The sequence below is a fragment of the Phyllobates terribilis genome, unplaced genomic scaffold (genome assembly GCF_046119375.1).
Source record: "Phyllobates terribilis strain yellow unplaced genomic scaffold, ASM4611937v1 Scaffold_5__5_contigs__length_657084704, whole genome shotgun sequence".
NCBI classification, from domain to species: domain Eukaryota; kingdom Metazoa; phylum Chordata; class Amphibia; order Anura; family Dendrobatidae; genus Phyllobates; species Phyllobates terribilis.
Window position 1 is genome coordinate 237,705,629 of NW_027362765.1, and position 17,494 is coordinate 237,723,122.

Here is a 17,494-nt window from a genome sequence, read left to right on the forward strand (position 1 = left end):
AAGCTACATATATACCAATCAGCTCAACAAAGGGGATGCCACACCCTTAAATTGCACAGAATGCAAACAAGACAAAAAACCAAGCAATGTGAACTGAGGTCTAAGATGGTAGACATGCAAGAAATAGGAGCATGTTCACACTAGCAAAAAGAAGCAAAACCTACAAAAGACAAAAATATATCTCATACCCTACCATCATTATATATAAATGTAAAGCAAAGTTGCATAATAAATATAGGGTACTTAGTGAACTATTTTTGATCAAAAAAAGTATACAAGCCGTCCCACCAGCGGCAAGGTGACCCTAAATTGGGACGGTACCTATACTGCCTATATTAAAAACCTTACTGTATATCAAAGTTGAAGTAATGCATATAAAAGGGTAGACAAATAGGACCGGGTTCCAACTCCAGACCACCTAGGCCCGTGGTAAGCTACATATATACCAATCAGCTCAACAAAGGGGATGCCACACCCTTAAATTGCACAGAATGCAAACAAGACAAAAAACCAAGCAATGTGAACTGAGGTCTAAGATGGTAGACATGCAAGAAATAGGAGCATGTTCACACTAGCAAAAAGAAGCAAAACCTACAAAAGACAAAAATATATCTCATACCCTACCATCATTATATATAAATGTAAAGCAAAGTTGCATAATAAATATAGGGTACTTAGTGAACTATTTTTGATCAAAAAAAGTATACAAGCCGTCCCACCAGCGGCAAGGTGACCCTAAATTGGGACGGTACCTATACTGCCTATATTAAAAACCTTACTGTATATCAAAGTTGAAGTAATGCATATAAAAGGGTAGACAAATAGGACCGGGTCCCATCTCCACACCACCTAGGCCCGTGGTGTCAACCCAGATAACCCCTTACGAACTGCCCCCTTCTGCTTGCTACAAAACATGACAAACAGCATAGCCCTGCAGGATAAAGAGCAGGGAAGGCCCAAAAGGATGGGAAGCGAAAGAAAAGCAGCAAGTGCCCAATGTTTTCGCAAGTGTCTGCAAAGTCAATGAGGGAAGAGATGCACTGCAATGGTCAGCAAATGAGAAAAAGAGCTGTGTTGCATTGGCCGGGAATCGAACCCAGGCCTCCCGCATGGCAGGCGAGAATTCTACCACTGAACCACCAATGCTTGGATGAGTCCTTCATGTCAGTGGTGCCTGCCAGATGCAGGTCCCAGGATCAGACAGCCACCATCGCCCGACCTGACCACATGAAGCTCTTGCGGTGCGGTGTGGTGCGGTGTGGTGCAGTACGGTGCAGTGCGGTGCGGTGCTGTTCAGTGCGTGTCTGCAGCCTGGCTAGCTCAGTCGGTAGAGCGTGAGACTCTTAATCTCAGGGTCGTGGGTTCGAGCCCCACGTTGGGTGGTTGCTTATTGCTGCCTTTTACTACTTATGCTAACCACTGTCAACCAAGATAACCCCTTACGAACTGCCCCCTTCTGCTTGCTACAAAACATGACAAACAGCATAGCCCTGCAGGATAAAGGGCAGGGAAGGCCCAAAAGGATGGGAAGCGAAAGAAAAGCAGCAAGTGCCCAATGTTTTCGCAAGTGTCTGCAAAGTCAATGAGGGAAGAGATGCGCTGCAATGGTCAGCAAATGAGAAAAGGAGCTGTGCTGCATACATTACATTACATTAAAAGAACATAGTAACATAAAAAACGGAAAAAAACTGAATAAGGACAACAGCATAAACAAGCTCGTAGCCCATGACATATGAGTAAAGACATATGAATATGGAATAAAATAAAATAAAATAATTGCAGACAAATAATCCTATAAAGGAATAGTAGGTCTCTTAAAGCTTAGTGACATAAAAAAGTTAGAGGTTGATAAACACTCTCGACCAAGGGAGTACTTTATTCGCAGAAGGGTGGAGGGAGTGGATGGGTGTAAACAAAAGGGAAAAGGGATAAGAATAGGGACTAAGAATAGAAAGAATATCATATTAGGAGATTGATATGGTTTTCTAGGGGGGGGGGGCAAGGAAAGAATTAAACCTCCTGGCTCCGTTGGCTCCAAACTTTAGAAAATTTGGGATGGGTATAGGTTTCCCAGCTGGTGAGTTCCTCTAAGCGTCTAATCATGTTTACTTTATTTATCCATTCGGAGTGAGTAGGGGGAGATTCTTGTTTCCAATGTAGAGCGATCAGTTGTTTTGCAGAATCCAACAACAAGGGGATCAAGTCATGTTTTTTTGGCTTATAATTATCTGTTATAGAATTTCTTTAGGGGATAATGATTGTCTTATCAGTAGTGTTGAGCGAGCACTAAAATGCTCGGGTGCTCGAAGCTCGGGCCGAGCTCACTGTGATACTCGGGTGCTCGACCCGAGCAACGAGCCCAATGTTAGTCTATGGGAGACCCAAACATTTTTGCGGCGGCTCCCCCGGCAGTCTGTAGAAAGCCTAAAAAGTGCCCAAAACGATAGTGACAGTGCTCAAATGACATGGGGACAGCATGGGGATCGCCCCTGGAAGCATTTCTGACCCCCAGGTCACTGCTGTCAACAATGAGGTATTAAGCCACTTTTACAGGCTCACAATAAAACGTTCAAAAACGAAAGTGAAAGTGCTTTCCTGTGAAATATGTTAACCCCTTAACGACCATGGGTCTTTCTGTTTTTGTGTTTTCCTTTTTTGCTCCCCTTCTTCCCAGAGCCAGAACTTTTTTAATTTTCGTTCAATATGGCCATGTGAGGGCTTATTTTTTGCGGGACGAGTTGTACTTTTAAACACCATCACTGGTTTTACCATATCGTGTGCTGGAAAATGGGAAAAAAATTCCAAGTGCAGTGAAACTGCAAAAAAAATGCAATTCCACAGTTGTTTTTTGGGTCCTTTTTTTACCACGTTCACAGATTGCTAAAACTGACCTGCCATCATTATTTTCCAGGTCGTTACGAGTTCATAGACACCAAACATGTATAGGTTCTTTTTTATTTAAGTGGTGAAAAAAAAATCCAAAGCTTGCTAAAAAAAACAAAAAAAATGGCGCCATTTTCCGAGACCCTTAGCTTCTCCATTTTTCGGGATCTGGGGCCAGGTGAGGGCTTATTTTTTGCGTGCCGGGCTGACGTTTTTATTGATACCATTTTGGGGTAGATCCGATGTTTTTTCGCCCGTTATTGCATTTTATTGCAAAGTTGTAGCGACCAAAAAAACTTAATTCTGGCGTTTAAAATTTTTTTCTCGTTACGCCGTTTACTGATTGTATTAATTCTTCTTTTATATTGATAGATCGGGCGATTCTGAACGCGGCGATACCAAATATGTGTATGTGGTTTTTTTTTTATATATATATATTTTATTTGAATGGGGCGAAAGGGGGGTGACTTAAACTTTTATATATTTTTTATTTTTTTTATTTTTTTAAAAACTTTTTTTTACACTTTCTGCTTGCTTCTATAGTCTACAGAGGAGGCTAGAAGCAGCAGTTGTCTGATTGCTTCTACTGCATACAAGCGATGAGCAGATCGCTTGTATGCAGGAGAAATGCTCACTTGCTATGAGCGCTGTCCACTAGGTGGCGCTCATAGCAATTGAGACATGACAACCACAGGCGTCTGCTGCAGACCCTGAGTTGTCATGCCCACCCATTGGTGACCCGCGATCATGTGACAGGGTCACTGATGGGCGGGGCTTAGGACTCCCGGAAGCGCGAGTTAAATGCCACTGTCAGAGATTTAACATGTTAACAGCCGCGGGTGGATTGCGATTCCAATAATCAGCTGACATGTGCTCGCTTCAGTGCGGGCTCACCGCAGGAGCCCCCGCTGAACAGGCCTTCCCGACCTGGTGCGTACTATTACTGACCAGGTCGGAAAGGGGTTAAGGAACATCCTTTCCAGGGTAAAGACTTGTGTATAAGGTAAAATAAATAACCAAAAACAAAAATACTCCTCCACACCTTGGGCTATGTTCACAAGTAGCATTTTTTATGCGTTTTTGCACGTTTGTATTGCTTTCAACTGTGACAAATGCATTCACCGGGAAATGTCATTTTAACATTTTACAACCTTATCTGGCCATGTGTTGTGTGACACATGCATACAGTGCTAAAAAGACATGGGAACAGCATGGGGAAGACCCCTGGAAGCATCTCTGACACCCAGGTCACTGCCTAAAAGTGTGCCCATCAGAAGTGATCCTTGCCGCATCAGAAGATGCAGACTTGCAACTATCCCCGTGCAAGTACTTGTCCCAGGGCAGTGTTCAATTGTACCTCCCCCATAACTTGCAATACAAGCGCAAGTATGCAGCCAGCCACCCACCCACCCCCAGGCTGCAATACCATACTGCTAGCTTGCTTGCACTTGAAATTGGGCCTTTTAGGCATGTGGAGGTGGAATCTGGCCACCACGTCATGGCTGCATCGGTAGCCTGGTATTCATACTCAGTCCCCAGCCGCCCGGCGGCCGGGTGTACACGCTTGGTCCCCAGCCGCCAGGGGGCGGCCGGGTGTCCATACTCAGTCCCCAGCCGCCCCGCGGCCGGGTGCCCACACACAGTCCCCAGCCGCGTGGGGGTGGCCGGGTGTCCATAAACAGTCCCCAGCCGCCCCTATTTGCCCCGGTGCGCCTTATACACAAGCGCGCATACCAAAACATTACCTGTGCCCTCCCCAGTGCATTTAGTGGGAAGGACAGCCTAACCACAAACACGTGGACAAGTGAATGTGGCCAGGAATGGTCCATCTCACTGACGCCTTCACACTGGGTTAATATTGTGGAAGCCGGAACACAGTTGGACACTGGGATGCAACACGTCCTCCAGACATAGAGGATTGCGGGTCCTGGGTCAATCAGGCTTCAACACAACGTTCAGAAGGTAGACAGCAGCAGTGGTCGGCCTCCTACACAACGAGTAAATTATTCATGATCATGAGGCCATCCACCTCCTTAGCTTTCTGTTCCTTGGAATGCAAGCGCATGTATGTAGTAGCAGCTAGGCCTGAGGTGGTCAGCGTTTTGGCGCATATTCTACCTCCTTCGAGGATTGCTGGATGTTTTCCTGCTACTATCCCAGTTCTATGACTCCCGTTAAAACAAAGCTTCAGGTGATGAATGATGGATGAGGTGGTGGCAAAGGAGAAAGAGCAGGAGGAACAGGGACCATTCACATCAATATCAGGCCAGCCAACCAAACATGTCTTGTAGGATATGTTTCTGTACCAAAAGGAGCGGTTCAGCTACACAGTTATAAGGCATACAGTGAATGCAATGCCTACCAAAAATTTCGAGGCACTCCAATGCCCCTTGGAAGTGACATGGAGGTCAGAGGGCCTTAACTAAACCGTTTTTTCCATTTATAGCAACTGGGTCTCCTGTACACTGTTGGCCTAAGCAGGGAATGGAAGGCTTTCCAAAAATTATTAGGCACTGCAATGCCCCTTGAAACAGACGTGGATTACAGCGTATTAAAATCCTTCTACCCATTATTGGGGAGTGGGTCTCCCTTAGTGTTCGCCTATGCATTGAAAAGCAAAAGCTGACAATAATTAGGAGGAAATGCAATGCCCGTTGCAAGAGTCGTGGTGGTTAGAGGTAATTAAAAACAACATGTCAATGCCCCTTGGAAGAGCTGTGGAGTTGAGAGTGGTTTAACAAGATGGTTTCAATGCCCCTTAGAAGAGACGTGGAGTTCAGAGTGTTATAACAAGACAGTTTTAATGCCCCTTGGAAGAGATGTGGAGGTCACAGTAGCTTAACAAGATGGTTTTAATGCCCCTTGGAAGAGACGTGGAGTTCAGAGTGGTTTAACAAGACAGTTTTAATGCCCCTTGGAAGAGTGGTGGAGGTTACAGTGGAATAAAAAGACAATATCAATGCCCCGTGGAAGAGACGTGGAGGTCACAGTAGCTTAACAAGACGGTTTTAATGCCCCTTGGAAGAGTGGTGGAGGTCGCAGTGGAATAAAAAGACAATATCAATGCCCCTTGGAAGAGTGGTGGAGGTTGCAGTGGAATAAAAAGACAATGTCAACGCCCTGTGGAAGAGACGTGGAGGTCACAGTAGCTTAACAAGACGCTTTTAATGCCCCTTGGAAGAGTGGTGGAGGTCGCAGTGGAATAAAAAGACAATATTAACGACTCTTGAAAGAGACGTGGAGGTCACAGTAGCTTAACAAGATGATTTTAATGCCCCTTACAAGAGCCATGCAGTACAGCATATTAAAAACATTATTCCCATTATTGGGGAGTGGGTCTCCCATAGTCTTTGCCTATGCCTTCCAAGCAAAAGCTGCCAAAAATTAGGAAGGGGGAACTTGCAATGTCCCTTACAAGAACCATGCAGTACAGCATATTAAAAACATTATTCCCATTATTGGGGAGTGGGTCTCCCATAGTCTTTGCCTATGCCTTCCAAGCAAAAGCTGCCAAAAATTAGGACAGAGGAACTTGCAATGCTGGCAACATGGACCACGGTCACCCTGGTGGTATAGTGGTCGTGGAGGCTGAGGATAAGGAGAAGAGCAAAAAACAGCCGAAATGAGGAAGCGTATACCCATGTGTGGGTGTGAAGCGATGCATGGGAATACACCTCCCGAAATAACACAGTGGATTTGACTTTATGTTACTCTGCTGTGATTTGGTGGTGATGAGAAGTCTGGCCCAATCCAGCCCTTGTTCATTTTGATAAGGGTCAGCTTGTCAGCATTGTCAGTTAACAGGCAAGTGCGCTTATCAGTTATAATTCCCCCAGCGGCACTAAAAACACGCTCCGATAACACGCTAGCGGCAGGGCAGGCCAGGACCTCCAAGGCATACAGAGTGAGTTCATTCCAAGTGTCCAGCTTGGATACCCAATAATTAAAAGGCACAGAGGAATCACGGAGGACGCTGGTACTCCCTCACCATCTTTTGAAACTTTCCACTCCTTGTGAGAGTACCCTGCGCCTCAGGGCCTGTAAGCTGGGCAGGTCTCAGAAAACTGTCCTAGAACATTGATAGTGTTCCCCTACCTCTGCTGGATTGGAGTTGCGTCTCTCTCGCCTGTATGCCTTAGTTGGGCAGCGAACTGTGACCTCTGCCGCTACCGTGTTCAGATGGGAATTTTTTTAATAGTTCTGCAGCAAGGGCCTTCTTGTACTGCCCCATTTTTGTAGACCTCTCCAACTCAGGAATAAGAGAGTGAAAGTTCTCCTTGTAGAGGGGGTCTAAAAGTGTCATCAACCAGTAATGACTGTCACCCAACATTTTGACAATGCGAGGATCACGGTTAAGGCAGCGTAACATAAAGTCAGCCATGGGTGCCAGACTGGTAACGGGCAAGACTTCCGTGTCCTCACCAACATGACGACTGATAGTGTTGAGCGATCACTAAAATGCTCGGGTGCTCGAAGCTCGGGCCGAGCTTACCGTGATACTCGGGTGCTCGACCCGAGCAACGAACCCAATGTTAGTCTATGAGAGACCCGAGCATTTTTGCGGCAGCACCCCCGGCAGTCTGTAGAAAGCCTAAAAAGTGCCCAAAACGATAGTGACAGTGCTCAAAAGACATGGGGGCAGCATGGGGATCGCCCCTGGAAGCATTTCTGACCCCCAGGTCACTGCTGTCAACAACGTGGTCAGAGGTATTAAGCCACTTTTGCGGGCTCACAATAAAACGTTCAAAAACGAAACTGAAACGGTTTTCCTGTGAAATATGTTAAGGAATTTCCTTTCCAGGGTAAAAACTTGTGTATAAGGTAAAATAAATAACCAAAAACAAAAATACTCCTCCACACCTTGGGCTATGTTCACAAGTAGCATTTTTCATGCGTTTTTGCACTTTTGTATTGCTTTCAACCGTGACAAATGCGTTCACCGGGAAATGTAATTTTAACATTTTGCAACCTTATCTGGCCATGTGCTGTGTGACACATGCATACAGTGCTGAAAAGACAAGGGATCAGCATGGGGAAGACCCCTGGAAGCATCTCTGACCCCCAGGTCACTGTCTAAAAGTGTGCCCATCAGAAGTGATCCTTGCCGCATCAGAAGATGCAGACTTGCAACTATCCCCGTGCAAGTCCTTGTCTCAGGGCAGTGTTCAATTGTACCTCCCCAATTCCTTGCAATGCAAGCGAAAATATGCAGCCAACCACCCACCCACCCGCAGGCTGCAATACCATACTGCTAGCTTTCACTTGAAATGGGGCCTTTTAGTTTGGAGGAGGCCGAAGCTGGCCACTACCTCATGGCCGCTTCGGCAGCGAGGTATCCATACTCTGTCCCCAGCCGCCCGGCGGCCGGGTGTCCACGCTCGGTCCCCAGCTGCCAGGTGGCGGCCAGGTGTCCATACTCGGTCCCCAGCCGTCCTGATTTCTCCTGTCACCTTCCCCCACACTTTTCTTAGCCTGGCCTGCTTTAGGGCAGCATTGGACGAGCCCACCAGAGAACCAGACTCCTCCGGTGGGCCCTGGCTTCTCCTTCAGGGGAGTTGAGAGTGCCTAGGTGAGGAGCATGATGATGATGATAGAAGTTAGCATCTGCTTTGTTTTCTTGGAATGCAAGCGCATGTATGTAGTAGCGGCTAGGCCTGAGGTGGTCCGCGTTTTGGCGCATATCCTACCTCCTCCGAGGATTGCTGGATGTTTTCCTGCTACTATCCCAGTTCTATGACTCCCGTTAAAACAAAGCTTCAGGTGATAAATGATGGATGAGGTGGTGGCAAAGGAGAAAGAGCAGGAGGAACAGGGACCATTCACATCAATATCAGGCCAGTCAACCAGATATGTCTTGTAGGATATGTTTCTGTAACAAAAGGGGCGGTTCGGCTACACAGTTATAGGGCATACAGTGAGTGCAATGCCTACCAAAAATTTCCAGCCACTTCAATGCCCCTTGGAAATGACATGGAGGTCAGAGGGCATTAACTAAACCTTTTTTTCGATTTATAGCAACTGGGTCTCCCGTGCACTGTTGGCCTAAGCAGTGAAAGGAAGGCTTTCCAAAAATTATGAGGAATTGCAATGCCCCTTAGAAGAGCCATGTGTGGCACCCCATGGGTCTGGTCACCACAGTAATAGAGATATTACGTCGGAGAGCAAGTGGGAGGTTTCCTGGTCAGGATCCCTTAAACATGCAACATCCTCCTGCCCCAGTCCTGGGAGGGGAGAATTCTGCCCTTATAAACTGGATCTGGGGCGTGGTTGAGTGAGTCAGAGAACAGTCAGAGTCAGAGTGAGAGCAAGGGAAAGTAACAGCAAGGAGCTCTGTAGGAGCTAGGAGCTAAAGACCAGGGGCTGGAAGCTGAGCAGAGCTCGCCCTGGCAGAAGACAATAGGAACCGGACACAGGAGTCTGAAGCTGTGAGGACTTATATATCCAGCAGCAGAAACCAGCCGGCAGGGGATTTCAGGTCCTCTGGCCATAGAAGCCCGGAGGCTCAGTCACAAGCAAGGGACCAGCACCGCCGTCGTGGAGCGGAGGCTAACAGAAGGCCCCAAGTCACCAGCCATACGGGTGAGCACTACACGGTACACTCTGGGACGTGGGCTACTTCTATCCGCTTACAGCAAGGTAGCCAGGAAGAGTGCAGACAGACGGGGAGGCCTACAACTCCACCTGGCCAGGGGAACTCCTGCTTGCTCACAGACTGACCAGGCCTCTTATGCTAGCCAGTACTCCCGGGAGGGTCTACCTTATAATCATCAATAGGGTTGAGCATTCCGATACTGAAATATCGGGTATCGGCCGATATTCACTGTATCGGAATTCCGATACTTAATTCCGATACTTTTATAATATCGAATACCGGAATCGGAAGTTCCCATAATGCCTGCGCTCTGCAGTGTCTCTGAAGGATGACAAGCTGGATGGCAGCGCGATCCAGCTTGTCATCAGAATGCCATCCCAGCGTGGGAGAATTCTCCTGATTGTTTAAAAGCCGGCGCGCGGTAAAAAGCCGCCGGCTTTTAAACAATCACGCAGCCCCATACTGCTTCCCCGCAGCCTCCCACCCCGATCCTCCGCTCCCCTCGCCACCTCCCATCCCGATCGTAAATTAGGACCGGGCGGGGAGCGCAGCACCAAGGAGCGAAGGACCCGGGCGGGGAAGCCGGCAGTGAAAAGACTTCACCGCCGGCTTTCCCGTTCTGTGCTGCGCTTTCCCGCCGGTTATTTCAAATGAACAGCTGAGGTATCAGGTGATGCCGATCAGCTGTTCATTTGAAGTAGCCGCGGTGCCCTTAGAGGGTTCATGTGAGTTCATGCTTGACTGCATGAACTCACATCAACTTTCCCACGGCCGCACAGGTCAGCCTCACCTCCCGGACCCGTCATGATTAGTGTGTGCGGGGTGTGTGTGTGTGCGGGGTGTGTGTGTGCGGGGTGTGTGTGTGTGCGGGGTGTGTGTGCGGGGTGTGTGTGTGCGGGTGTGTGTGCGGGTGTGTGTGCGGGCAGACATAGGCCGATGTGACACTACTACTCCCATCGGCCTATGTCTGTCCCCCGTCCACTCCTGCCAGCAGGATCAGCTCGATGGGAGCAGTAGTTCCCATCAGCCTGATCCTGCTATTTAAATTGCCCTACTGTGTCCCCAATAAATGTTAAATACATGTCATTGGTGGCCAGTGGTTACCTAAAAGAAATTAGTTCATACATTACCTGTCCCCGCCGATCGCCACCTAAAATAAAGTAAAAAATAAAAAACTACACCTATACTCACCAAGACACCTAATTCCCCGAAGCCATCAATCTCCTGTAATAAAATATAAAATAATAAACCACAACCTTATCCTTACCCCTCCGTAGTAGTCCACGAGTGTCCCACGAAGATCTCCAGTTCAGAGCAGCCACATAGAATGTGACCGCTCTGAACCGCTGCCGCCGCTAGAATGACGGGGCCGTAAGGGTTCACCGGAGTTCAGGCAGCGCTGCTCCGGTTAGCTCCTTTACGGCACTGCTGTATCGTGAGAAATTCCCACGGTACAGCACTGCCGTAAAGGAGGTCTCCGGAGCTGCGCTGCCTGAATGCACTCCGGTGACCTCAGTCAGTGGCTCCCGCTGCCGGGAGCGGACGTGTTCCCGGCAGCCTGAGCTTACAGCAGCCATGCACAGCTGTCACCATCTCCAGATGTGACAGCTGTGCATGGGAGATCAGCGCAGGAACATGGACAGGTAACTATTTTTTTTTTAGTAAACTAAGAATTAAATAAAATGGTGTTTTATTTCAAATAAATTATTTTTTTCTGGGTGTAGTGTGTTTTTTCTTTTTAACACTTTGTAGGTTAGTAATGGGGGTGTCATATAGACGGCCATCATTACTAACCTGGGCTTCATGGCAGCTGGCGCTGACATGAACCCCACCACTATTACCCCCTGCCACCGCACCAGGGCAGCGTGGAAGAGCGAGGCTAAGTGCCAGAATTGGCGCATCCTATGGATGCGCCATTTCTGGGGCGGCTGACGGCTGGTGTTTCTAGCCTGGGAGGGGGCCAATATTCATGGCACCCTTCCTGAGCTATTAATATCAGCCCCCAGCTGTCTGCCTAGCCTTTGCTAGCTATTAAAATAGAGGGGACCCCACGTCATTTTTTTTTGGGGGGTCCCCCATTTTAATAGCTAGTAAAGGCTAGGTATTCAGCTGGGGGCTGATATTAGTAGCCTGGGAAGCTCCGTGGGTTTTACCCCCTTCCCAGGCTTCAAACATCTGCCCCAGCCGTCTGCTTAACCTCCGCTAGAGACTAAAATTATGGGGGATCCCACGCCATTTTTTTTTTAAATAAATCCTTTATTTTAACACTAAATGACATTTGAGGACTTAATAAAGATGCAGTCCCTAAATTATTATTTATTTTTTAATAAATTTTTCCCAAAACTTTTGACGTGGGCTTCGCCATATTTTTGTATGCCAGCCAGGTACAGCATCCAGCTTCTATGAACGCGCCATTTTCCGGGGCGGCCGCGGACTGCAATTTTCAGCGGGGGGGGGGAGGGCAAAAAGCTTGGGCCTCCCTGCGCTGCAGATTCCATCCCCCAGCTGCCTAGTTGTACCTGGCTGGACACAAAAATAGGGAGAAGCTCCACGTTTTTTTTTTTTTAATTATTTCATGAAATTCATGGAATAATTAAGAAAAAAAGGGCTTCCCTATATTGTTGTGTCCGGCTAGGTACAAATAGGCAGCTGGTGGTTGGGGGCAGCCCGTTCCTGCCTGCTGTACCTGGCTGGACACAAATATAGTGTGAAGCCCCACGTCAATTTTTTTTTAATTATTTCAGGAAATTCATGAAATAATTAAAAAAAAATTATGTGGGGCTTCGCCCTATAATTGTGTCCAGCCAGGTACAGCAGGCAGGAACGGGCTGCCCCCAACCACCAGCTGCCTATTTGTACCTAGCCGGACACAACAATATAGGGAAGCCCTTTTTTTCTTAATTATTCCATGAATTTCATGAAATAATTAAAAAAAAAAATGTGTGGCGCTTCGCCCTATTTTTGTGTCCAGCCAGGTACAACTAGGCAGCTGGGGGCTGGAATCTGCAGCGCAGGGAGACCCAAGCTTTCTGGGTCCCACCCGCTGCAAATTGCAGTCCGCAGCCGCCCCGGAAAATGGCGCGTTCATAGAAGCGCCATCTTCTGGCGCTGTACCCAACTCATCCAGGGCCCTGGTGCGGTGGCTCACTGGGTAATAAAGGGGTTAAGGCCAGCTTGGCATTATCAGCTGGCCCTAAGCCCGAAATTCATGGGGTCACGCCAATATTAGACATGACCGCCATGAATTTCTAGTAAAGTATTTAAAAAAAACACAAACACCCAGAAAAAAGTCCTTTAATTGAAATAAAGACACAATTCTTTATTGTTCTAAATTAAACCATACTTACCGCCACACCCATTCCAGCTGAAGCCAACGATCTCCTGCAATAAAAGTAAAATAATAAAGCAACCTCATCCTTACCTTTCCATGGTTCCCAGGACAGCTTCAGCTCTGCTACATCGAGATGACAGGCTGGACCGCAGCAGAACGCTGCCATCCAGCCTGTCATCCCGCGGACACTGAGAAGCGCAGGCATGCTTGCGCTCCTCAGTGTCTTTCTGTGACGTCATCCAGATGAGCCGAGGTCATGTCCAATGAACTCAGCTCACCTCATGCACGTCACTGACAGCGTGGGAAAATTCTCCTGCACTCAGCGCTTCAGCGTGAGAATTCTCCCACGCTGTCAGTGACGTGCATGAGGTGCGCCGAGTTCATGGGACATGACCTCACCTCATGCACGTCACTGACAGCGTGGGAAAATTCTCACGCTGAAGCGCTGAGTGCAGGAGAATTCTCCCACGCTGTCAGTGACGTACATGAGGTGAGCCGAGTTCATTGTCGGCTCATCTGGATGCCGTCACAGCCAGACACTGAGGAGTGGAAGTATGCCTGCGCTTCTCAGTGTCTGCGGGATGACAGGCTGGATGGCAGCGTTCTGCTGCGGTCCAGCCTGTCATCTCGATGTAGCAGAGCTGGAGCCGTCGTGGGAGCCATGGAAAGGTAAGGATGAGGTTGCTTTATTATTTTTCTTTTATTGCAGGAGATCGTTGGCTTCAGCTGGAATGGGCGTGATGGTAAGTATGGTTTAATTTAGAACAATAAAGAATTGTGTGTTTATTTCAATTAAAGGACTTTTTTCTGGGTGTTTGTGTTTTTTTTAAATACTTTACTAGAAATTCATGGTGGTCATGTCTAATATTGGCGTGACCCCATGAATTTCGGGCTTAGGGCCAGCTGATAATGCCAAGCTGGCCTTAACCCCTTTATTACCCAGTGAGCCACCGCATCAGGGCCCTGGATGAGTTGGGTACAGCGCCAGAAGATGGCGCTTCTATGAACGCGCCATTTTCCGGGGCGGCTGCGGACTGCAATTTGCAGCGGGTGGGGCCCAGAAAGCTTGGGCCTCCCTGCGCTGCAGATTCCAGCCCCCAGCTGCCTAGTTGTACCTGGCTGGACACAAAAATAGGGCGAAGCTCCACGTTTTTTTTTTTTTAAATTCATGAAATTCATGGAATAATTCAGAAAAAAAGGGCTTCCCTATATTGTTGTGTCCGGCTAGGTACAAATAGGCTGCTGGTGGTTGGGGGCAGCCCGTTCCTGCCTGCTGTACCTGACTGGACACAAATATAGGGCGAAGCCCCACATCAATTTTTTTAAATTATTTCATGAATTTCCTGAAATGATTTAAAAAAAATTGACGTGGGGCTTCGCACTATATTTGTGTCCAGCCAGGTACAGCAGGCAGGAACGGGCTGCCCCCAACCACCAGCTGCCTATTTGTACCTGGTTGGACACAACAATATAGGGAAGCCCTTTTTTTCTTAATTATTTCATGAATTTCATGAAATAATTAAAAAAAAAAAATACGTGAAGCTTCTCCCTATTTTTGTGTCCAGCCAGGTACAACTAGGCAGCTGGGGGATGGAATCTGCAGCGCAGGGAGGCCCAAGCTTTCTGCCCCCCCCCTCCCCCCGCTGAAAATTGCAGTGCGCAGCCACCCCGGAAAATGGCGCGTTCATAGAAGCTGGATGCTGTACCTGGCTGGCATACAAAAATATGGCGAAGCCCACGTCAAAAGTTTTGGGAAAAATTAATTAAAAAATAAATAATAATTTAGGGACTGCATCTTTATTAACTCCTCAAATGTCATTTAGTGTTAAAATAAAGGACTTATTTTAAAAAAAATTGACGTGGGGCTTCGCCCTATATTTGTGTCCAGCCAGGTACAGCAGGCAGGAACAGGCTGCCCCCAACCACCAGCTGCCTATTTGTACCTGGCCGGACACAACAATATAGGGAAGCCCTTTTTTAAAAAAATTATTTCATGAAATAATTAAAAAAAAATTGACGTGGGGCTTCGCACTATATTTGTGTCCAGCCAGGTACAGCAGGCAGGAATGGGCTGCCCCCAACCACCAGCTGCCTATTTGTACCTGGTTGGACACAACAATATAGGGAAGCCCTTTTTTTCTTAATTATTCCATGAATTTCATGAAATAATTTTAAAAAAAAATGCGTGGGGCTTCGCCCTATTTTTGTGCCCAGCCAGATACAACTAGGCAGCTGGGGGCTGGAATCCGCAGCGCAGGGAGACCCAAGCTTTCTGGGCCACCCCCGCTGCAAATTGCAGTCCGCAGCCGCCCCAGAAAATGGCGCGTTCATAGAAGCGCCATCTTCTGGCGCTGTACCCAACTCATCCAGGGCCCTGGTGCGGTGGCTCACTGGGTAATAAAGGGGTTAAGGCCAGCTTGGCATTATCAGCTGGCCCTAAGCCCAAAATTCATGGGGTCACGCCAATATTAGACATGACCACCATGAATTTCTAGTAAAGTATTTAAAAAAACACAACACCCAGAAAAAAGTCCTTTAATTGAAATAAACACACAATTCTTTATTGTTCTAAATTAAACCATACTTACCACCACGCCCATTCCAGCTGAAGCCAACGATCTCCTGCAATAAAAGTAAAATAATAAAGCAACCTCATCCTTACCTTTCCATGGTTCCCATGACAGCTTCAGCTCTGCTACATCGAGATGACAGGCTGGACCGCAGCAGAACGCTGCCATCCATCCTGTCATCCCGCAGACACTGAGAAGCGCAGGCATACTTCCACTCCTCAGTGTCTGGCTGTGACGGCATCCAGATGAGCCGAGGTCATGTCCAATGAACTCCGCTCACTTCATGTACGTCACTGACAGCGTGGGAAAATTCTCCTGCACTCAGCACTTCAGCGTGAGAATTTTCCCACGCTGTCAGTGACGTGCATGAGGTGAGCTGAGTTCATTGGACATGACCTCACCTCATGTATGTCACTGACAGCGTGGGAGAATTCTCACGCTGAAGCGCTGAGTGCAGGAGAATTTTCCCACGCTGTCAGTGACGTGCATGAGGTGAGCTGAGTTCATTGGACATGAACTCGGCTCATCTGGATGACGTCACAGAGAGACACTGAGGAGCGCAAGCATGCCTGCGCTTCTCAGTGTCTGCGGGATGACAGGCTGGATGGCAGCTTTCTGCTGCGGTCCAGCCTGTCATCTCGATGTAGCAGAGCTGGAGCTGTCCTGGGAACCATCGAAAGGTAAGGATGAGGTTGCTTTATTATTTTTCTTTTATTGCAGGAGATCGTTGGCTTCAGCTGGAATGGGCGTGATGGTAAGTATGGTTTAATTTAGAACAATAAAGAATTGTGTCTTTATTTCAATTAAAGGACTTTACTCTGGGTGTTTGTGTTTTCTTTTAACTTTGACTATGGGGTTAGTAATGGGGGTGTCTTATAGACGCCTCTCCATTACTAACCTGGGCTTGATGTCAGCTGGCATTATAAGCTGACATCAACCCCAACCCTATTACCCCCTGCCACCGCACCAGGGCAGCGTGGAAGAGCGAGGCTAAGTGCCAGAATTGGCGCATCCTATGGATGCGCCATTTCTGGGGCGGCTGACGGCTGGTGTTTCTAGCCTGGGAGGGGGCCAATATTCATGGCACCCTTCCTGGGCTATTAATATCAGCCCCCAGCTGTCTGCCTAGCCTGTGCTAGCTATTAAATTAGGGGGGACCCCACGTCATTTTTTTGGGGGGGTCCCCCATTTTAATAGCTAGTAAAGGCTAGGTATTCAGCTGGGGGCTGATATTAGTAGCCTGGGAAGCTCCGTGGGTATTACCCCCTTCCCAGGCTTCAAACATTTGCCCCAGCTGTCTGCTTAACCTCCGCTAGAGCCTAAAATTAAGGGGAACCCCACGCCAATTTTTTTTTAAATAAATCCTTTATTTTAACACTAAATGACAAGTACAGTAATCAACACTGTCACTGTACTTCATATATATGTGACTGACATGTTTCTATCTATCTAATCTATGTGTGATTCTCTATTCCTTCTATTCTAAATTGTCGGGTACAGATGCTGAATTGCCGGCCGGCTTTCTTAAAGAGACGGTGCATGAAAACACTATTATTTTTTTAAATAAATCCTTTACACTAAATGACAAGTTCTGTAAGCAACACTGTCACTGTACTTCTTATATATGTGACTGACATGTTTCTATCTATCTAATCTATGTGTGAAGCTCTATTCTGTCTGTTATAAATTGTCGGGTACCGCTGCTGAATTGCCGGCCGGCTTTTTTAAAGAGACGGTGCACGAAAACACTAATATTTTTTTTAATAAATCCTTTACACTAAATGACAAGTACAGTAAGCAACACTGTCACTGTACTTCATATATATGTGACTGACATGTTTCTATCTATCTAATCTATGTGTGAAGCTCTATTCTTTCTGTTGTAAATTGTCGGGTACCGGTGAATGCCGCTGATGAATTGCCGGCTTTTCATGTCATTCTACATTATTCTTAGTTGTTTTACTTCATGTAGAATTAACCTACAAGGAAAGAAAGGGTTTATTTTCATTCCGATATTTGTGTCCCATTGACTTGCATTGGTTTCCGGTATCGGAATCGGCGATATCCGATACTTTTTGGGTATCGGCCCGATCCAATCCGATACGATATTTCCTGATA

The 17,494-nt window shown here is 47.3% G+C and overlaps 2 non-coding genes across 2 annotated transcripts; one reads left to right on the forward strand and one right to left on the reverse strand.

The window, feature by feature from the left end:
• Positions 1-1,075: 1,075 nt before the first annotated feature.
• On the reverse strand, positions 1,076-1,146 carry TRNAG-GCC (transfer RNA glycine (anticodon GCC)). The gene has a single exon. It is a non-coding gene; the product is annotated as a tRNA-Gly (tRNA).
• Positions 1,147-1,309: 163 nt separating this feature from the next.
• Positions 1,310-1,382, forward strand: TRNAK-CUU (transfer RNA lysine (anticodon CUU)). Its single transcript has one exon. It is a non-coding gene; the product is annotated as a tRNA-Lys (tRNA).
• Positions 1,383-17,494: the final 16,112 nt, after the last annotated feature.